Here is a 17,806-nt window from a genome sequence, read left to right as displayed (position 1 = left end):
ACTCTCTAGGAGTTCATAATCTAATGCAAATAACAATTTGCAAACCAAGTAGTCTCCAAAGCTACAAGGAAGATTGGGAGAAATTTCCTTAAAAGGTGAGATTGTACCTGGAATTTGAAGGAAGCCAAGAGAGGTCAATGAGGAGAGCATTTCCAGGGCACAGCTTGTGACAATGACTGAATCAGAAGATGGAGTATCACTTGTTCCAATGAGGCCCTCAAGGAACTTACTTTCTAAAGTGGGAAGGAACAAGTGAATGGTGACTAGAAAAGGGAATTTGTTCTGGGAAGTAGAAAAGGTGGTGAGGAATTCATGTGCTGACAGGTATAGATGATAGGACTTTTGGGGATGGCTGAAAGACTAATGGCATAAGAAGCTGAAACATGTTCTACTTTCTGGAGCCAGTCAACAGATTTAGTTGGTTCATGGGGAGTTTGCATACACTCAGTTACCAGTCAGTTGGTAGGATTCTAAGGTGGAAGCTCTAAAAATGAGAGAATTAATTAACCAGGCTCAGGCATTAGCTCCTAGAGATTTCTGAGTCCACCTTCTTCCTCTTGTCCTAGCTGAAATTCTGAGTCTTCCAAAGTACCAATCTTAAATCTCTAGGGATTGGCCAAATATGACCTTCTTCAGCTATTGCTTCCTATTCAACACAAACCATAGAATTTATCAGCCATTTTGGTCTCAGGGTGAAAAAAAAAATGTAATGTAGGTACTTGCCTCCCCTATACTCCCTAGCCCTTCCTCAACTTCTAGTACCACTCTTAATACCCCAGAAATAATATGGTGAGATAAAAAAAGAGCTGAATTTGAACTCAAAGGAAATGGACTTGAATTCTAATTCAGTTATTATCTGTGAGACTTGGAGAGTTTCTTCACCTTAAGTTGCTTATTCATAAAGAGGTTGGAATAGTGTAAGGGTTAAAAAGCCTCTAGAAGCAAGGAATGCAGTTCAAGGCATGTGGGAGGAACTGAGGGATGAAAGGTTCTGAGGCGCAGGTGAGTCCTATGTGGAGGTGGGGCACAGCCCCGTGAAGCAGGTGTCTGATTCCAGGTACCACGCCTCCCTCCTTAGTGCTTTCAAAGCCTAGCACGCTCAGGCCAATCACATTATGCCAGGTTCCTAGAGGACTTCCCCCTTCCCCCATATCATCAGTGGGGTATAAATATGTGCTATCTCAGAATAAAGTTCTTTTTTGCTTCACACCTACCTAATGGTGGTCTGTCTCTATGGGATCCGGGTTGGTGCCCGAAGACGGGTAAGTGTGGCCTAGCCGTGCTGTCAACGGACGGCATTAAGAGTAGCTCTAAGAGGAGCTACCAGGTTAGAGTAGTCCCTAGGGGTGTAACAGAGTAGATGACTTTAGATGTCTCTTTCAGCTATAAAAATCTAGAGAACCTCTCCCTGACTATGATTCTTTTCATAAATCCTTCTGCAAAGATATAAAGGACTGATAACCCAAGTTTCCACTTTCTAGGGAAGGTTTTCGTTTTAACACTTAAGCTTTTTTCACTTTGATGCTCTATAATTTCAAGCATTAACCAGAATTAGGAAAATTTTTATTTTGTTTCCCAGCCCCCAGGCCTTCTATTTATAAAAGTTTGTTGTATGTTTTACCCGAGGTAAGCTTCTTTGATCAATATTTGCTGTTATTCAAATTCATAAATCCTTTATGGTAAAAAGGGGGAAAGATTTGATTCATTGGCTGGCAAAAGAGTACTGGCTTACTTGTGGCCCCCATATTTTGTGTTTTCTCTCTAAATCCGAGTCAAGTAGGCCTAAAGAACCAATTTGCTTGAGGGTGAAAAGATGTTATCCAGGGAAAAGAGATAGTGAAGTTCTGATGAGGCTGGAATGAAACATAGGAATAAAGTTTAGTTTTACTATTCTGAGAAAAGAAAAATGAGAGAGTCTGAGGGTAAAATAACTTTCTAAATAATAGAAGGAGGAAAGAGAAAGAACAATTAATATGTGAAGTGGGGGAGTCATTTGAAGATGAAGAAAACCAGGCATGATTATTTTGAGATTTACCTGTAGAGGAATATGGAAAATGCCTACCCGTAGATGGTTTGTGAAATAGAGCCCAGATAATTCCAAAATTTAAAAACTGATCTTTTTCATTAATGAAAAGGATATAAGAGACCATCTAGTTTAATGTATGTACCTGAGGAAAAATTCTCTACCTCTTCTACCACTTCCAGAATCAATGATTATTCAGCCTCAGCTTGAAGCCCTCCTCCTGTGAGGCAAGGAGCCATCATCTTTTGATGCCAGCCGAAACTGGTCACTTCTGCCATGGAGAAGTTTCAGTATAGCTCCCTTTGGCCTCTAGAATATGGCCACCACCCCTCTTACAGGGTTTCTTCATCACTACTTAACTGGAATGTTTAATTAGCCTTCCAGGGTTGCATCTTTCCTCTCTCAAATTCATCCCAAATGCTAAATTAATAGTTCAGAAGTATAGATCTGCCCATATCTTTGTTCCAACCTATTGCCTTCATGATAAAATATATTTAAAGTTTTTACTTTCTGGATCTCATCTACTTTTCCAGATTGACTTGCCATTGCAGCCCTTTATGTACATTCCAGTGAAACTGGCCTATTTACTGTTCTCCTTATACACTACCCCATCTGCCAGCCTCTGTGCCTTTGTAAAGATTATCCTCCAAGAGGTCTATTCTGATCCAATCAATCAAAAGGCATTTATTAAGTGCCTACTATGTGCCAGGCACCATATTTAGCTCAGGAAATATAAAGAGGCAGAAAATAGTTTCTGCCATCAAGGGGCTTAGGATCAAATGGATGAGACAATCTTCAAACAAATGTATACAAAATAAGTTATATATGAGATTAATAGGAAATAACCGAGGGAAAATACAGGAATTAAGGAGGTTGGGGAAGGCTTCCTATTGAAAGTGGGATTTGAGTCAATACCTCCAATTGCCAGGACCCTCCCCTTGAAAGTACTTTGTATTTTGAATTTACAATTCTCATTTTCTCTTACTACCCCCAAAGAATATAAACTCCTCAAAGGCAAAAATTATTTCCTTTTTTGTTTTTGACTCTGCAGCATCTAATTCAGTACTGGGCACATAGTACACACCTGTGGAATGAATGAACGATAAAATGCAAACTCCCTTGTTTGGCTTTTAAAGGCACTTTGGTCTTCATTATCTAGCTCCAGCCTCTCTTCACTGATTTCTCATTCCTCCCCATCCTGTCCTCCAGTTTCAGCCAAACTGGCCCATCTATTGTTCTTCATATACAGTTTTATCTTCTGCTTCTGGAGCTATTTTTCCAAGCCTAGAAGGTTCTACCTCCTCACTTGGACCTCCAGCCATAGCTGGGTTCAAGGTTCAGCTCCTTTGGCATTTTCCCCTCTGGACCTTTTCAGAATTCTAGTTATTAGTACTTATCCATTCCACATTACTTTGTATATTTTTGTATTTATTTATCTTTGTACATAAGGTTCTTTGAAGATAGTTCCTGTTTTCATTTTCACCTTTTAATAAAGCCTTTCTGAATTGAATTGGGTTTGGTCCTTTGGTGAAATTAAAGGGGAGAATGCTCAAAAAAAAGTCCAATTTTTGAACCTAAAATGATTTAATCTCATTTTCTTATTGGAATCTGAATCCAGTAAATTTAATTCCATCATAGTTTCAGTGATACGTTGATCTGGCTTCCATCTTCCCAGAGGACACTTAAAAAATCAAAATAAAATAATGTATTTATATAGATATATAGACAGAGACAAAAGCCTTATTTTAAAGGTAGCTAGATATTTCAGGGGATAGGAAACTTGAGAGTCAGAAAGACCTGAATTCAAATTTTGCCTCAGATCTTTACTAGCTATTGACGTTGCTTAAGTCATTTAAGCTCTGTCCTTAGCTTCATCTATAAAATGGGGATGATAATAGCACCTTCCTTAATAGGTGGTTTAGCGCAAACCTTATTAAATTGTGGGTTAAGACTAAAGTGGGGATTATGAAAAATTTGGCAGCAGTAAAAGGTATCGAATATTCTGACAAGATTTAATTTTTTGTGTAAAAATAAACATCCACCTTATTAGGTATGCAAATTTGCTTTTGTCTTTAATAAATGGTAAAGTTACATGTATGCCAAAGAATTGTTTTAAGATAAATTTGATTTATTATCAGCAAATGTTTGATTGGTATATTTATTTTATAGACTTATGTACCAGAAGGCACATAAAAATTTCTCAACTGAAAAGTGGTCATCAGTGAAAAAAGTTTAAGAAGCTCTGGTTTACAGGATAAAATGTGATAATGGTTGTAAAATATTATGTAAATGCTATATGCTATTGTTCACAGAATAGATTTTGTTTCTATATTCTATAGATGTCTTTAAGTTTTCATAATTGGCTGTTTTAAAAGCCGATGGCTAAGTCAATACTAAAATCAGCATGGAATGCTTACTAATCACTTCTTCTGATTCCTGGAACTTCAACCTAGTTATTAACTAAAAGAAAAACAACAACAGCAACAACAAAACAAGATGACCTAGTATCTACTGTCTTCACCCCTGCAAATCCATTCTCCTTCCAAATTTCCCTATTTCTGTTTAAGGAATTATAATCTTCCTAGTTGCCCAGGGTTCATGACACACAATCATCTTTGACTTTCCCCCTCTTTCATATGCCTCATATTCAAGCAATTTCTAAGTTTCCTCATTTTTGCCTCTACTGTCTCTCTCAAATTTGAATAGAGTGCTAGAGTTGGAGTCAAAAAAAAAACAACCCTGCATTCAAGACCAACCTCTGATATTTACTAACTCTGAGCCTTTGGACAAGTAACTTCACTACTCTTCACCTCAGTTTCCTCATTTGTAAAATGAGAATAATAACAGCACCTACCTCTCAGGGTAATATGAAGATCAAATGAGACAATATTTATAAAGTGATTTGCAAAACTTAAAATGCTATAGAAATATTAATATTATCACCACTAGTATAATCTGAACTCAGACTTTCACTGTTTTTCACAGGAACTATTGAAAATAGATTCTTTCGGGGCAGCTAGGTGGCGCAGTGGATAGAGCACCAGCCCTGAAGTCAGGAGGACCTGAGTTCAAATCTGATCTCAGACACTTAACACTTCCTAGCTGTGTGACCCTGGGCAAGTCACTTAACCCCAATTGCCTCAGCAAAAAAAAAAAAGAAAATAGATTCTTTCATTGATCTAACTCCCCCTTGCCTCTCTCTCCTCTCCAATCTGTTTTCCACCCAGTGGCCAAAATAATCTTCCTAACATCCTTCCTTTAACCACTTCAGTCTTCTGTTCAAAAATCTTGATGTTTCCAGAAGAAAAATTGTATTCTTCAACCTGTTATTTAAATTCTATTCCATTCTAGTTCCAACCTTCCTTTCCAGAATTATTTCATATTGATCTCCTCCATACTTTGTCTTCCAACAAAACTTTTGTTGTTTAATCGTTTTCAGTTCTGCCCTCAGTTGGAATTTTCTTGGCAAAGATACTTGAGTGGCAATTTCCTTCTCTTGCTCATTTTACAGATAAACTGGGGCAAGCAAGATTAAGTGACTTGCCCAGAGTCACATAGCTAGTGTCTTATCTACTAGCTGTTTCCAGAACTCTATATCCCATCTTCCATATTTGTACATTAGTACAGACTGAACCAGATAGAATATATTTCTTCTTCATTTTAACCCTTCAGAATACTTAATATTTCAATTTAGATGTTACCACCTTCCTGAAATCTTCCCTGATTCCGCTCTACACCTGGGAGTTTTAGTAGGCTACCTTTCTCTCCTCTGCTCTCAAAATTACTTATTATTACTATGTTATATCAACCAGTAGAATATAAACTCTTTGAAAACTAGGACCCTTTCCTCTTTTTTATTTTGATTTTTGTTTGTTTGTTTTTGTATTCTGAGTCTCCTCAGATATTAAGTATTTAATAGGTGCTTAATAAATATTTGTCAAATTGAAAATAAATCAAGAAAATCTCTCATCCTACATACATTTCTCACTAATTCCCCAGAAACTCTGAGTGTCTTCTCTTCCCAAATTGATTCTTTTATAAAGACAAACTAGGTCATATTTTTCTTCAATTATTACCTAGTCTTTAATTACTGAGTAGGCATTGCCTCAGTCAAACTGAGCCCCGAGAAAGACTAACTTAAAAAATTCAAGGTCTCTCACTGCATCGGGGGCTATTCCCAGTCATCTTTATTTCCATTTTGACATTAAACTACAATGATTTGAGGGGAGAGAGTGAAGCTGATGACTTTGCACAGTTCTGCCTCACTTAAATTCAATTCACTTCACACCACTCTATTGATGTCATTGGTCCTCTTTGAGAATGAAGGATGAACAACAATAACTTTCCTCTTAAGAATATTCCCTTAGAATAATAAATGAAGTAGGTAGTCTACTACTTACTTGGGCAAGGGGGTAAGTGGCTAATGGTAAAGGTAAATTCAATGGAGACATAATGAAAAAAGAGATAGTAAGAATCCTATACCAACTATAATAATGGCTAAATAACTCAATTTGAGAAACCACTATCATCTCAGAGGGGAAGGGTAAATATCAATAATAGGAATCGAAGAGGTAATAATGATAGTACATGGATGAGGAATTTAAAATGTTAACAAAAATAATGAAAACATTAGTCCTCTAATGAATGGAAACTTTATCCATGTCACAATAAATCCAAACATAGATATATCAGAGAATGAACAGCGGTGTTTTCCAATGAGCTCTTCCCTACTAATTTAGCTTGTTCTGTATGAGTTGTACCTAAGCAGCAGTCGAATTTGTTAGTGTGCGTGTGAGTGCGTGCATGTGTGTATGTCTCCCATCATCTTTCATTCAGGGAAATTCAAAATGATTTGTTGCTTTGTATCAAACTGTACCTGGGTGTTCTCTGACAACCGAAGGGTGAAAAAGAGTACAGTGAAACTGGCAGAGGTCCTCTTCACCTTCATGGTTCATAAAAATAGATCTTTAAACTTCTTATGCATTTATTCATTCTTCAAGCATGCATTGAGGGCTAGCAGCATGCAAGATATTGGACAGAGAGACACTTTAGGGCAATGCAAAGGGGAAGACAATGTCAGTCTTGAAGGAGCTTGTAGTCTATTTGAGGAAATCCCATATGCCTATAATAAAAACTACTAGTTTTTGCCTTTGAGTGAAATGGAACAAAACAAAATCTCAAATAGCTACAACTAATAGTTTAAACTGAATCCAAAATGCTAAGGGCATCATTGGTGGTAGAAGACAGAGGTGAAAGTCAAATGGGGTTAGTCATCTCTAGCAAGCTTACATAATCAATCAATCTACAAGCATTCATTAAGCATCTAGTGTGCATCAAGCTGTGTACTAAATAAAGTACAAGATGACTGGGAATGGCCCCCTATACAGTGAGAGATCTTGGTTTTTTTAAATTATAGTCTTTCTTGGGGCTCAGTTTGACTGAGACAATGTCTTTAAATAATTAATGTAATTTATATACATTTTTATATGTATATATAAAAATTTGTATATAAAATTACATAAATAATGTAATTTATAAGGTAATATATATAATGTAAATAATGTAATTTAATGTAATTAAAGATTAGGTAATAATTGAAGAAAAAGATGACCTAGTTTATCTTTATAAAAGAATCTGGGAGGAGAAGATACTCAGAGTTTCTGGGGAATTAATGAGGAATGTATGAGGGATGAGAGATTTGTTAATTTATTTTCAATTTGACAAATAGTAAGCACCTATTGCTCTCAAAGAGCTTACTTTTCTATCAAGAGATGTAATATGTGCATATATAGATATATATAAGTTAATTAGGGGATGGGAGAGGCACTAGTAACTGGGTGATTATAAAAAAATCTTTTTAAAAAACTAACCCAAACTGAACTTTAAAGAAAAATGGTGAGTAAAAGGGAAAGAGATAAGGCAGAAATGTATTCCATGCAAGAGCATGGAGATTAGAGATGAAGTATCCTGTGAGGAAGAGCAAGAAGCTCAATTTGGCTGTAGATGAAGGGGAATTAATAGTAAGATAGGAATAAATTCCCTTTTCTAAGCAAAACACATGTCCTGTCCAGGGCTAGCTTCTCCACTGAGAGATGGAACAGAATGATCACAAGTATGGTTTGATTTAAAGGAAAGTCAGGTACTATATGAACAAAACTATAAAACACTTTCCACACAAATAAAGTCAGATCTAATTTAACATAGACTTTAATATATTTAACATGTATGGGACTACCTGCCATCTAGGGGAGGGAGTGGAGGGAAGGAGGGGAAAAGTTGAAACAGAAGTTTTTGCAAGGGTCAATGTTGAAAAATTACCCATGCAAATGTTTTGTCAATAAAAAGCTATAATAATTAAAAAAACAAAAACAAGTATGGCTTGATTTGAGAGGGACAACCTCTCCTTGCCTGACAACCCTCCACATTTAGTAATTAATTTCTGCATTTAGACTTTTGAAGTCAAAGCAGGCTTTTACTCTTTCTGTCCAAAAAATTAAAAAGAGAGAAACTACTTTTATGATTTTTCTAGGAATTATAGCCTTTATAGTTAGATGGGAATCGTAGAAACCATTTAATCCAATCTAATTAATTTATAGAAGAGGAAAGAGAGGCTGAAGGAGATTAAGTAACTTTTTCCAAAATCACACAGATAAGGAACAGAGCCAAAATTCAGTCCCAAGATCTCTGACTCCAAATTCAATGCTCTTTCCATTACACCACATTGCTTGAGAAATAAGTCAATGAAACTAGATTTGGCAATTTTGGAAACTAGAAAAACTCTAATTAATGCAATGGTCACCTATATGATTCTAAAGACCAGTGATGAAACCTGTTACCTACCTTCTGACAAAGAGATGATGGTCTCAGGGTGCAGAATGAGATATATTTTTGTACACAGTTAATGTAAGAATGTTCTTGCTTTGCCTGGGCATATTTGTTTCTAAGGATTGTTTTTCTTTTTGCAATGAGGATAAGGTTGGGAAGGAGAGAAAAATGGTTTTTATTCATTAAAAAATAAAATTTAATTTAAAGAGAACCTGGATTTAGAATACAACATAAAACAGTAACTCACTGGCTAGTCAATTTTTCATTGTTCAACCAATTGTTTTAGTGTAGTATAAGAATACAGATTTCTTTATTTTCTTCCTAAACCAAGTAACAAGACCCTTCAAGAAACCACCTTCTGTGGGCAAAGTAGTTTACTCTTCATTTTTTCCTCCTTAGATATCTTCATGTTAAATCCAAGAGCTGTCAGTCCCATTTTTCAGACAAGTAAGTTAGGATCAGAAAAAGGAATTGGCCTTGCCTCAGGTCACAGGACACCAAGTAATATAATTCTAGGCAAATATTTAGGGCATGGAAACCTTTCTTTTCTTGGTTGCTAGGTAGCTGTTACAAACCTTCTGCATTCTACCCCTGAGACATAATCTGTTTTAGTTGCAATTAAGAAAGGTTCCATCTCAAGCTAGTTTGATATTTTCCCATTAGCCCTGGACTCAGAATTGTGGTTCCTGAGTTTAAACCTGAGGCTCAGTGATTTCATGAGACAGTCTTATCTAATTGAAAGTACACTGGATTTGGAATCAGAACGTTGGCCCAAATTTTGACTGTTGTTTACCTCTCTGGGCCTTGGTTTCCTATTTGTGATCTCTAAGGTTCCTACCAGCTCTCAAAGCACTGATGATCTTTTTAACAGTATATTGATGCGTGTGTGCTTCATTAGCATACATTTCTGTATCCCACATGATTGAGTAGCAAAAGGTCTTTTATATAGCTCAGTGTTTGTTGATGGATACATTACAAAACAATCAGCATATATATGTATATTACAAATACGTGGACTGATTAAAAGCATGTAATGTATTTTAATACAAAATACAGCTCATATGTATATAGTACCTCACAGTTAACAAAATATTCTTTTTTGCAAAAACCTTTGTGAGTCTGTTTGACAAAAATTGCTGGGAAAATTGGAAATTAGTATGGCAGAAACTAGGCATTGACCCACACTTAACACCATACATCAAGATCAGGTCAAAATGGGTTCATGACCTAGGCATAAAGAATGAGATTATAAATAAATTAGAATAGCTTAGGATAGTTTACCTTTCAGACCTGTGGAAAAGGAAGGAATTTATGACCAAAGAAGAACTAGAGGTCATTATTGATCACAAAATAGAAAAATTTGATTATATCAAAATGAAAAGTTTTTGTACAAACAAAACTAATGCAAACAAGGTTAGAAGGGAAGTAATAAACTGGAAAAACATTTTTACAGTCAAAGGTTCTGATAAAGGCCTCATTTCCAAAATATAGAGAGAATTGACTCTAATTTATAAGAAATCAAGCCATTCTCCAATTGATAAATGGTCAAAGGATATGAACAGACAATTCTCAGACGAAGAAATTGAAACTATTTCTAGCCATATGAAAAGATGTTCCAAATCATTATTAATGAGAGAAATGCAAATTAAGACAACTCTGAGATACCACTACACACTTGTCATATTGTCTAGGATGACAGGAAAATATAATGCAGAATGTTGGCAGGGATGTGAGAAAATTGGGACACTGATACATTGTTGGTGGAATTATGAATACATACAGCCATTCTGGAGAGCAATTTGGAATTATGCTCAAAGAATTATCAAATTGTGCATACCCTTTGATCCAGCAGTGTTACTACTGGGCTTATATCCCAAAGAGATCTTAAAGAAGGGAAAGGGACCTGTATGTGCAAGAATGTTTGTGGCAACCCTCTTTGTAGTGGCCAGAAACTGGAAACTGAGTGGATGCCTATCAATTTAGAGAATGGCTGAATAACTTGTGGTATATGAATGTTATGGAATATTATTGTTCTATAAGAAATGACCAGCAGGATGGTTTCAGAAAGGCCTGGAGAGACTTACATGAACTGATGCTGAGTGAAATGAGCAGAACCAGGAGATCATAACAACGATATTATCTGATGATTAATTCTGATGGACGTGGCTCTTTTCAACAATGAGATGACCCAAATCAGTTCCAATAGATCAGTATGAACTGAACCAGCTATACTCAAGGAAAGAACTCTGGGAGATGACTATGAACCACTACATAGAATTCCTAATCCCTCTATTTTTGTCTGCCTACATTTTAAATTTCCTTCACAGGCTAATTGGACACTATTTCAAAGTCCGATTCTTTTTGTACAGCAAAATAACTGTTTGGACATGTATACATATATTGTATTTAATTTATACTTTAACATATTTAACATGTATTAGTCAACCTGCCATCTGAGGGAAGGGATGGGGAGGAGGAGGGGAAAAGTTGGAACAAAAGGTTTTGCAATTGTCAATGCTGAAAAATTACCTATGCATAAAATTTTTGTAAAAACTAATTAATTAAAATTTTAAAAATAAAGAATCTGTTAATACTTTGTGCATTTTGGCTAATATAATGACATGCTATTTGAGTTGCTTACAATGAGATATTATACTCAGTTATTACTGTTTTCCTCCAATATATTTTTTAAATAAAAATATATTTTTAAAGTAAAAAAAAAAAACCCTTGTGAGTGAGATAGTACAACTATCATTATTCTCAATGTGCAAATGAGAAAAATTGTGGCTAGATAAGTGGAGACACCTCAAAAGTCACACAATAAAGTAAGTGTCCTATGTAGGAGTTGAACACTCCATTTAGGGCTCTAGGAATAACTTATTGTATATTATATATTATATAATATATATTATATCTTATAGTTCTCTATAATACTACATTCCTCATCCAGAATACACCACCTTCTTTCAAAAAAACCCTTGCAACTCTTCAGTCTCTAATTCTTTATTCTGAAACCATTGACTCTGTGAGATCTTCCTTAATGACAATATTCAATCTACACATATTTACTGGAAAGTTGCAAAGTCAATGCACTGCACTGGATAGTAGACACAGATCCATACCTTTATGGAGTTTAGCAACACTAGAGGAGAGTGGATAGTGCTGGATCTTGAGTTAAGAAGACTTATCTTTCTGAGTGCAAATTTGATCTCAGACACTAGCTTTGTGACTCTGGGTAATTCACTTAATCCTGTTTGCCTCAGTTTCCCCATCTGTAAAGTAATCTGGAAGAGACAACAAACTTCTAGTATCTTTGCCAAGAAAACCCTGAATGGGGTCACCAAAAGTTATACATGACTGAAATGAGTGAATAACAAGAAAAAAAAGTATTCAGCATCTGTGATTCAATCAGTGAAGGAAACCCTTCTTACTCATTTGGATCCAAACTGGTCTCAAATTTAGTACACAAACTTAAATAGTGGCTTGAGGCCCAAGAGAGGTTAACTGACTTCCCAGTAGTTCACTGTTAATGAGTCTCCCAGATAGGATTTTCTTCTAGACTCAAGGTCTAGCCCTCTGCTATTATGCCTTGAGGTCTCTCCTAGAGGAAAAAAAAAATAACTTCATACAAATAACCTTAATATTAAGTGCTATAAGGAAAAATAAGGTTTATATGCAAATTCTATAAATAAATCACTTTGCTCCAGAGGTCATCTTAGCCCTTTCTTTCCTGGGATAGCTGCCAGTAAGAGCTTTAGAAAATAGCAGGTTTGACTGGCTGAGGTGCTTTTTGCCCCACATGAAGGAAAAAGTAAAAAACAAATAATTTCCAAAATTTTCAAGTATTTCCTGCACATTTTTCACCCTTTCTTATGTCTTTCTTTCAGGTCTTATGAGCTCCTTCATATTATAATCACTGGTCTGAAGCAGCCTTTCGGCAGTCACCAAACTCCCACACAAGCTTTGCTGGGTGAGTCACAGTCTTGGTCCATTATACACAGAACTCACAAAGGTTACAAAAGAAAGTTAATTACATAGTAATATATATTTATCAAAAAAAAAAAAAATTCATTGACCCTACATTCAGAAGCCTTGATCTAATCCAAACCATTCATTTTACAGATGAGAAAGCTAAGACCTGAAGAGGTGAATTCAGTACCACTGAATATATCAAGAGACAGAGCTGACCTCAGATCCAAGTCCTGCACTCCAAATCCCATCATCCTTTCCTCCACTAGTCCCTAACATTCATTTGGCCAGCCTTAAAACCCTCTACGGGCATACCTTGCAGATATTGCCAGTTTGATTCTTCACCACTGCAAGAAAACTAATATCACAATAAAGTAGGTCACTTAAGTTTTTCAGTTTCCATTGCTTATAAAAGTTATATTTGTACTATACTGTAGTCTTTTGTGTGCAATAGTATTGTGTCCAAAAAAAATTTCATACCTTAATTAAAAAACAATTTATTGCTAAAAAAAAAAATGGCTAACCATTATCTTAACCTTTAATGAGCCTTAAACTTTTTGTGGTGGAGAGTCTTGATAGCTTCTGACAGATCAGGGTAGTGGTTGCTAAAGGTTGGGGTGGTTATGGCAAATTAGACAATAAAGTTTGCCTTAATGATTGACTTCCTTTCATTTGAACACTTACGAGGCCATTGTAGGGTTATTAATTGGTCTAATTTCAATATTGTTGTGTCTCAGGGGAATAGGGAAATCTGAGGAAAGAAAAGATGGAATCAGCCAAATTTGACATATTGAAAGAATTGCTAAAATGTGACCCAGAGACACAATATAAGTACATGCTATTGGAAAAATGGTGTCAATAGACTTGCTAGACTCAGGGTTGCCACAGGTTGTTAAAAAAAAAAAAAACAAAAAAAAAAACCAATACCTGTAATGTACAATAAAGGTATGCCTTATACTGTCTATCATTGAGTATGAGCATATTTCCCCCCCTACTAAAGGGCAGGGACTGTGTCAATTATGTTCCCATATCATTTATAGCCTAGCACAGGACCTCATATATATAGCTTATACTTAATAAGTAATGATTTTTACTCATCACCCACACATAGGATATTATTCCCTAACTCCAATCTCCCAGCCCTATGCTGTTCCCCAAACCATTATTAAAGAGATCATCCTATATATATGTGTGTGTATATATATATATATATATATATATATGATTATATATATATATACATACATAAATGTATGTATATATGTATATATATATAATTATATACACACATATATATATAATTATATACACACACATATATATAGACACACACATATGTATCTTCTGGCTTGGGGAGAGGCAGGCTCTGGCCATAGACTGGTTTAATATGGGCAACTGAGTAGAGTTGGAAATAGGTATGTGATATCCCATAGTTTGTCTTTCCCTTCAGCAAAATTATGTATTACAAATATCTCTCTTCTAAATTAGCATGTTAAAGAACCCAATCACTACATCACCATTTAATACATTTACATATTTTAAATCATTTTCCCTCTAACCCAGATCCTTTAGGAATTGGAGGAGTAGCTTCCTTATTAAACTAAAGGCATAAGGGACAAAAACTTTCCATTACAAATGAATGAATAAATGAATAAGGCATTTATTAAGCTCTAACTATATGCAAAACATTAAGCTAAGCATTAGTTCTCTAAGGAGTTTGCCTTCTAATGGAGGAAACAACATATAGGGATAATTTCAGCTGTAAGTTGAATGGAAAAGTCTCTCAATCCTTAATGTGCAAGGGCAAAACAGAAATAAATGCTTCTTCTTTAGTGTCATTATTTAATGTCACTATTCACAGGGCTCTTGAGTCAATGTCCTGGGCTGATCCCTTCAGGGGGATGTCCTCATAGCAAGAACACAAAAGGGAAGGCAATGGAATTCCATCACAATGCACCCCCTTTTTACTCTTGCTCCTACTCAAGTCCTGCACTTTCTTCTCTTCCTCTCTGTTCCTCTCCTGAATCCCCTTCCTCTTAAAATTTATTTAGACCTGCCAGGCCATTATTGGTTTGTCAAACCAGTGTCCCTTCTGGCTGAGGGGATTAATAGATCCCTTTTCTTATATTAATCTGATACCCTTTTCCCCTAATTTATCTGTTTTCCTCAAGTGCCTTTGACTAAATTTATGGTAATTGCTTCCTATTTAGGATCTTTGTTTCTTACAGAGCATTTAGAAGCTGCTAGGTGGCATAGGGGATAGAATGTTTGGCCTGGAGTCAGAAAATCCTGAGTTCAAATTCTGTTTCAGAGACTTACAAGCTGTGTAACCTGGGCAAATCACTTAATGTCTTCTGACCTCAGTTTCCTCATTTGTAAAACAGAGGTAATAATGGCATCTTGCTTTTGGGATTATTGTGAGGCCCAATAATATAACTGTCACTTAGCACAATGCTAGTACATAGTAAGCACTATATAAATGTTATCAAGTAGTATAGTAGTAGTAGTGGTGGTGGTGGTGGTGATGATAATAGGAGTAGGAGTAGATGTAGTTTGCCTTGGACCTAGTAGGGGTTTGATAAATATTTTTGAATGAATGGGAGGATAATTACTATGGAACTTCAATTACCTTCAATCCAATGGCTTTTTTCAGTCCTCATCCTTATTGACTTCTCTGTAGATATCAACACTGATTGATCATTCCTTCCTGCTCTGACATGGTTTTTCTCCCAGTTGTTTGACCCTTCTAAGTTTCCTTTGCAGTATCATCATCCAAATCTCTCCCCTGCTCCCATTATGATGTCTATACCCCCCAGCTTTCTTCTCTGTCTTTACTCTTGGTGATCTTATCAGCTTCCATGGATCTGATTTCATTTCTATACAGATGACTTACAAATCTACATATCCAATCTTCATCTCTCTCCGGAGCGGTGGTTCTTAATCTCCAAGTAACCATCGTCAACTAGATGGCCCAGTGGATAGACTAGCCTGGAGTCAGGAAAACTTGGGTGCAAATCTAACCTCAGACACTTACTAGCTGTGTGATCCTGGGCAAGTCCCTTAACTTTGTTTGCCTTAGTCTCCCATTTGTAAAATGATCTGGAGAAGGAAATGGCAAACTACGCTAGTATCCTTGCCAAGAAAACTCCAAATGGGGTCACAGAGAGTTGGATACATTTTTTTTCGATGACTAAAAGAAACATCTTCTAGATATCTTCCCTTTTGTGATTGTAAAAAGATCTGAAGGTCTCACCTCATGTAGATTAGATTAATTTTTCCTTAAAAGGTATTGTAAATTTCCAGGCACTTTCCAGGCACTTAATTGGCTCAGAAGGCTTTAACTTCCTAGTGGCCTGAGTACAGAAAGGACACAAGGGGCTACCTCATTCAGGTTTCTCAACACAAAGGAGCAACAGGAGGGACAGCCAGGGGAATATTGCTCTTTTAACTAAGTTGGTCAGTCAATATGCGTTTATTAAGTACCAACTATGTATCAGGCACTGTGCTAGGTGCTAAGTAGCTAAGTGCTACTGTTCAGAGTTTCAGCCATGTCCAATTCTTTATGATGTCACAGTCCATAGCTTTCTATGAGGTCTTCTTGGCAAAGATAATAGAATGGTTTGCCATTTCCTTTTCCAGTGGATCTAAGGAATCCTTTTGTCAAGTAAACAGAGGTTATATGTCTTGCCTGGGGACACTTAGCAAGGAAGGGTATGAGATCTTTCTGATTCCAAGCCTATCCACTGATCTCCTAGCTGTCTTGCTAGGAATAGTAAGAAAGGCAAAAGACAATTCTTGCTTTGGAGGAGCATTGGCTGGGTCATTAATAAATACACTTTTCTTTCTCTAAATATTCCCTGCATCCTTTAGTTCAATGGTCCTCAAACTTTTTAAATAGGGGGCCAGTTCACTGTCCCTCAGACTGTGGGAGGGCCAGACTATAGTAAAAACAAAAACTCACACTCTGTCTCCGCCCCTTAGCCCATTTGCCATAATCCAGTGGACCGAATAAATGTCCTCAGTGGGCACATCTGGCCCGCGGGCTGTAGTTTGAGAACCCCTGCTTTAGTTGTTATGATTTGTCCTTTGTGCTCCAAGAGGACCAAAATAACATGTTGAAGTCAAGGTAAAATTTGTCTAGCTGATGATCCTAATCTGGGCTCAGGGTGTTCTCCCACAGGTTGGACACAGCCTGTACGGCCATTTGGGAGGAAGATACGTTCACATCTTATGTTTCTTTTGAGCCACCCACAATTGTGCTTCTTTGATGCAGCCATGCCATGTTGGATGATCCTATGCCAGTGTCTTCTATATCTTATAATCAATAATAAACTTTTTCAGAGAGACCTTGAGAATGTCCTTATATCGCTTCTGTACAACAGACTTTTAGGCAAATGTACATTTGGCATTGGTACACATGGTCAGCCCATTAGAGTTATACTCTTTGCAGTGGAGTTTGAATGCTTGGCAGTTCAGTTCTAGGAAGGACCTCAGTGTCCAGTACCTTATTGATTTAGAATTGGGGTACCTAAATGAAATTATATTTAATTGAGATCTAGTGGCAGGTTCGGGGTACAGGGAGTCAAATAGAGCTCCCCTGAAGCCCCTTTGGATTCAGCACAAGGATACAGAGTTAAATGAGGTCTAGTAGCGGTGCAAGAATCCCCTGTAAAAGAATTTACAGACCCAAAAACCTAGATTGATAAAAGAGGTTTATTATGGGGTTTGGAAGTAGAGTCTAGTTAATAAAGTTGAAGGTAGAGATAAAAGGGCACTGGAACCAGGGTTGTAGTGGGCAGAAATCCTTTGGGATGCCAGGCATAAGGCTGCCATGTTTGGGATCTCCGAAAAGAGAGGGCTCCAGCTTGTCTCTTTTATAGCTAAAGGGGCCTGTGGGTGGAGTTCCAGGTTGGCTCCTGGCTGGGTTTCAGCCAGAGTTAGAATTTGAATTTAATTCAATGGGTTTCTAAACTGAGCCAGATAACAAAG

At 36.6% G+C, this 17,806-nt stretch overlaps 1 protein-coding gene and 1 long non-coding RNA gene across 2 annotated transcripts in view; one reads left to right on the top strand and one right to left on the bottom strand.

Annotated features, from left to right (window-relative positions):
* Positions 1–15,571, bottom strand: part of PRRC2B (proline rich coiled-coil 2B) — a 118,508-nt gene extending 102,937 nt beyond the window's left edge. Inside the window, exon 1 of the mRNA XM_074293913.1 lies at positions 15,447–15,571. The gene's annotated coding sequence lies outside the window, so the exon portion shown is untranslated. The remainder of the gene's footprint in view (positions 1–15,446) is intronic.
* Positions 1,131–13,109, top strand: LOC141557759 (uncharacterized). Its single transcript, XR_012486891.1, has 3 exons — positions 1,131–1,262; positions 12,736–12,818; positions 12,971–13,109. It is a non-coding gene; the product is annotated as an uncharacterized LOC141557759 (long non-coding RNA).
* Positions 15,572–17,806: the final 2,235 nt, after the last annotated feature.

The sequence above is a fragment of the Sminthopsis crassicaudata genome, chromosome 2 (assembly GCF_048593235.1).
Source record: "Sminthopsis crassicaudata isolate SCR6 chromosome 2, ASM4859323v1, whole genome shotgun sequence".
Classification (NCBI taxonomy): Eukaryota; Metazoa; Chordata; class Mammalia; order Dasyuromorphia; family Dasyuridae; genus Sminthopsis; species Sminthopsis crassicaudata.
This window is presented reverse-complemented; position numbering and strand designations above follow the sequence as displayed.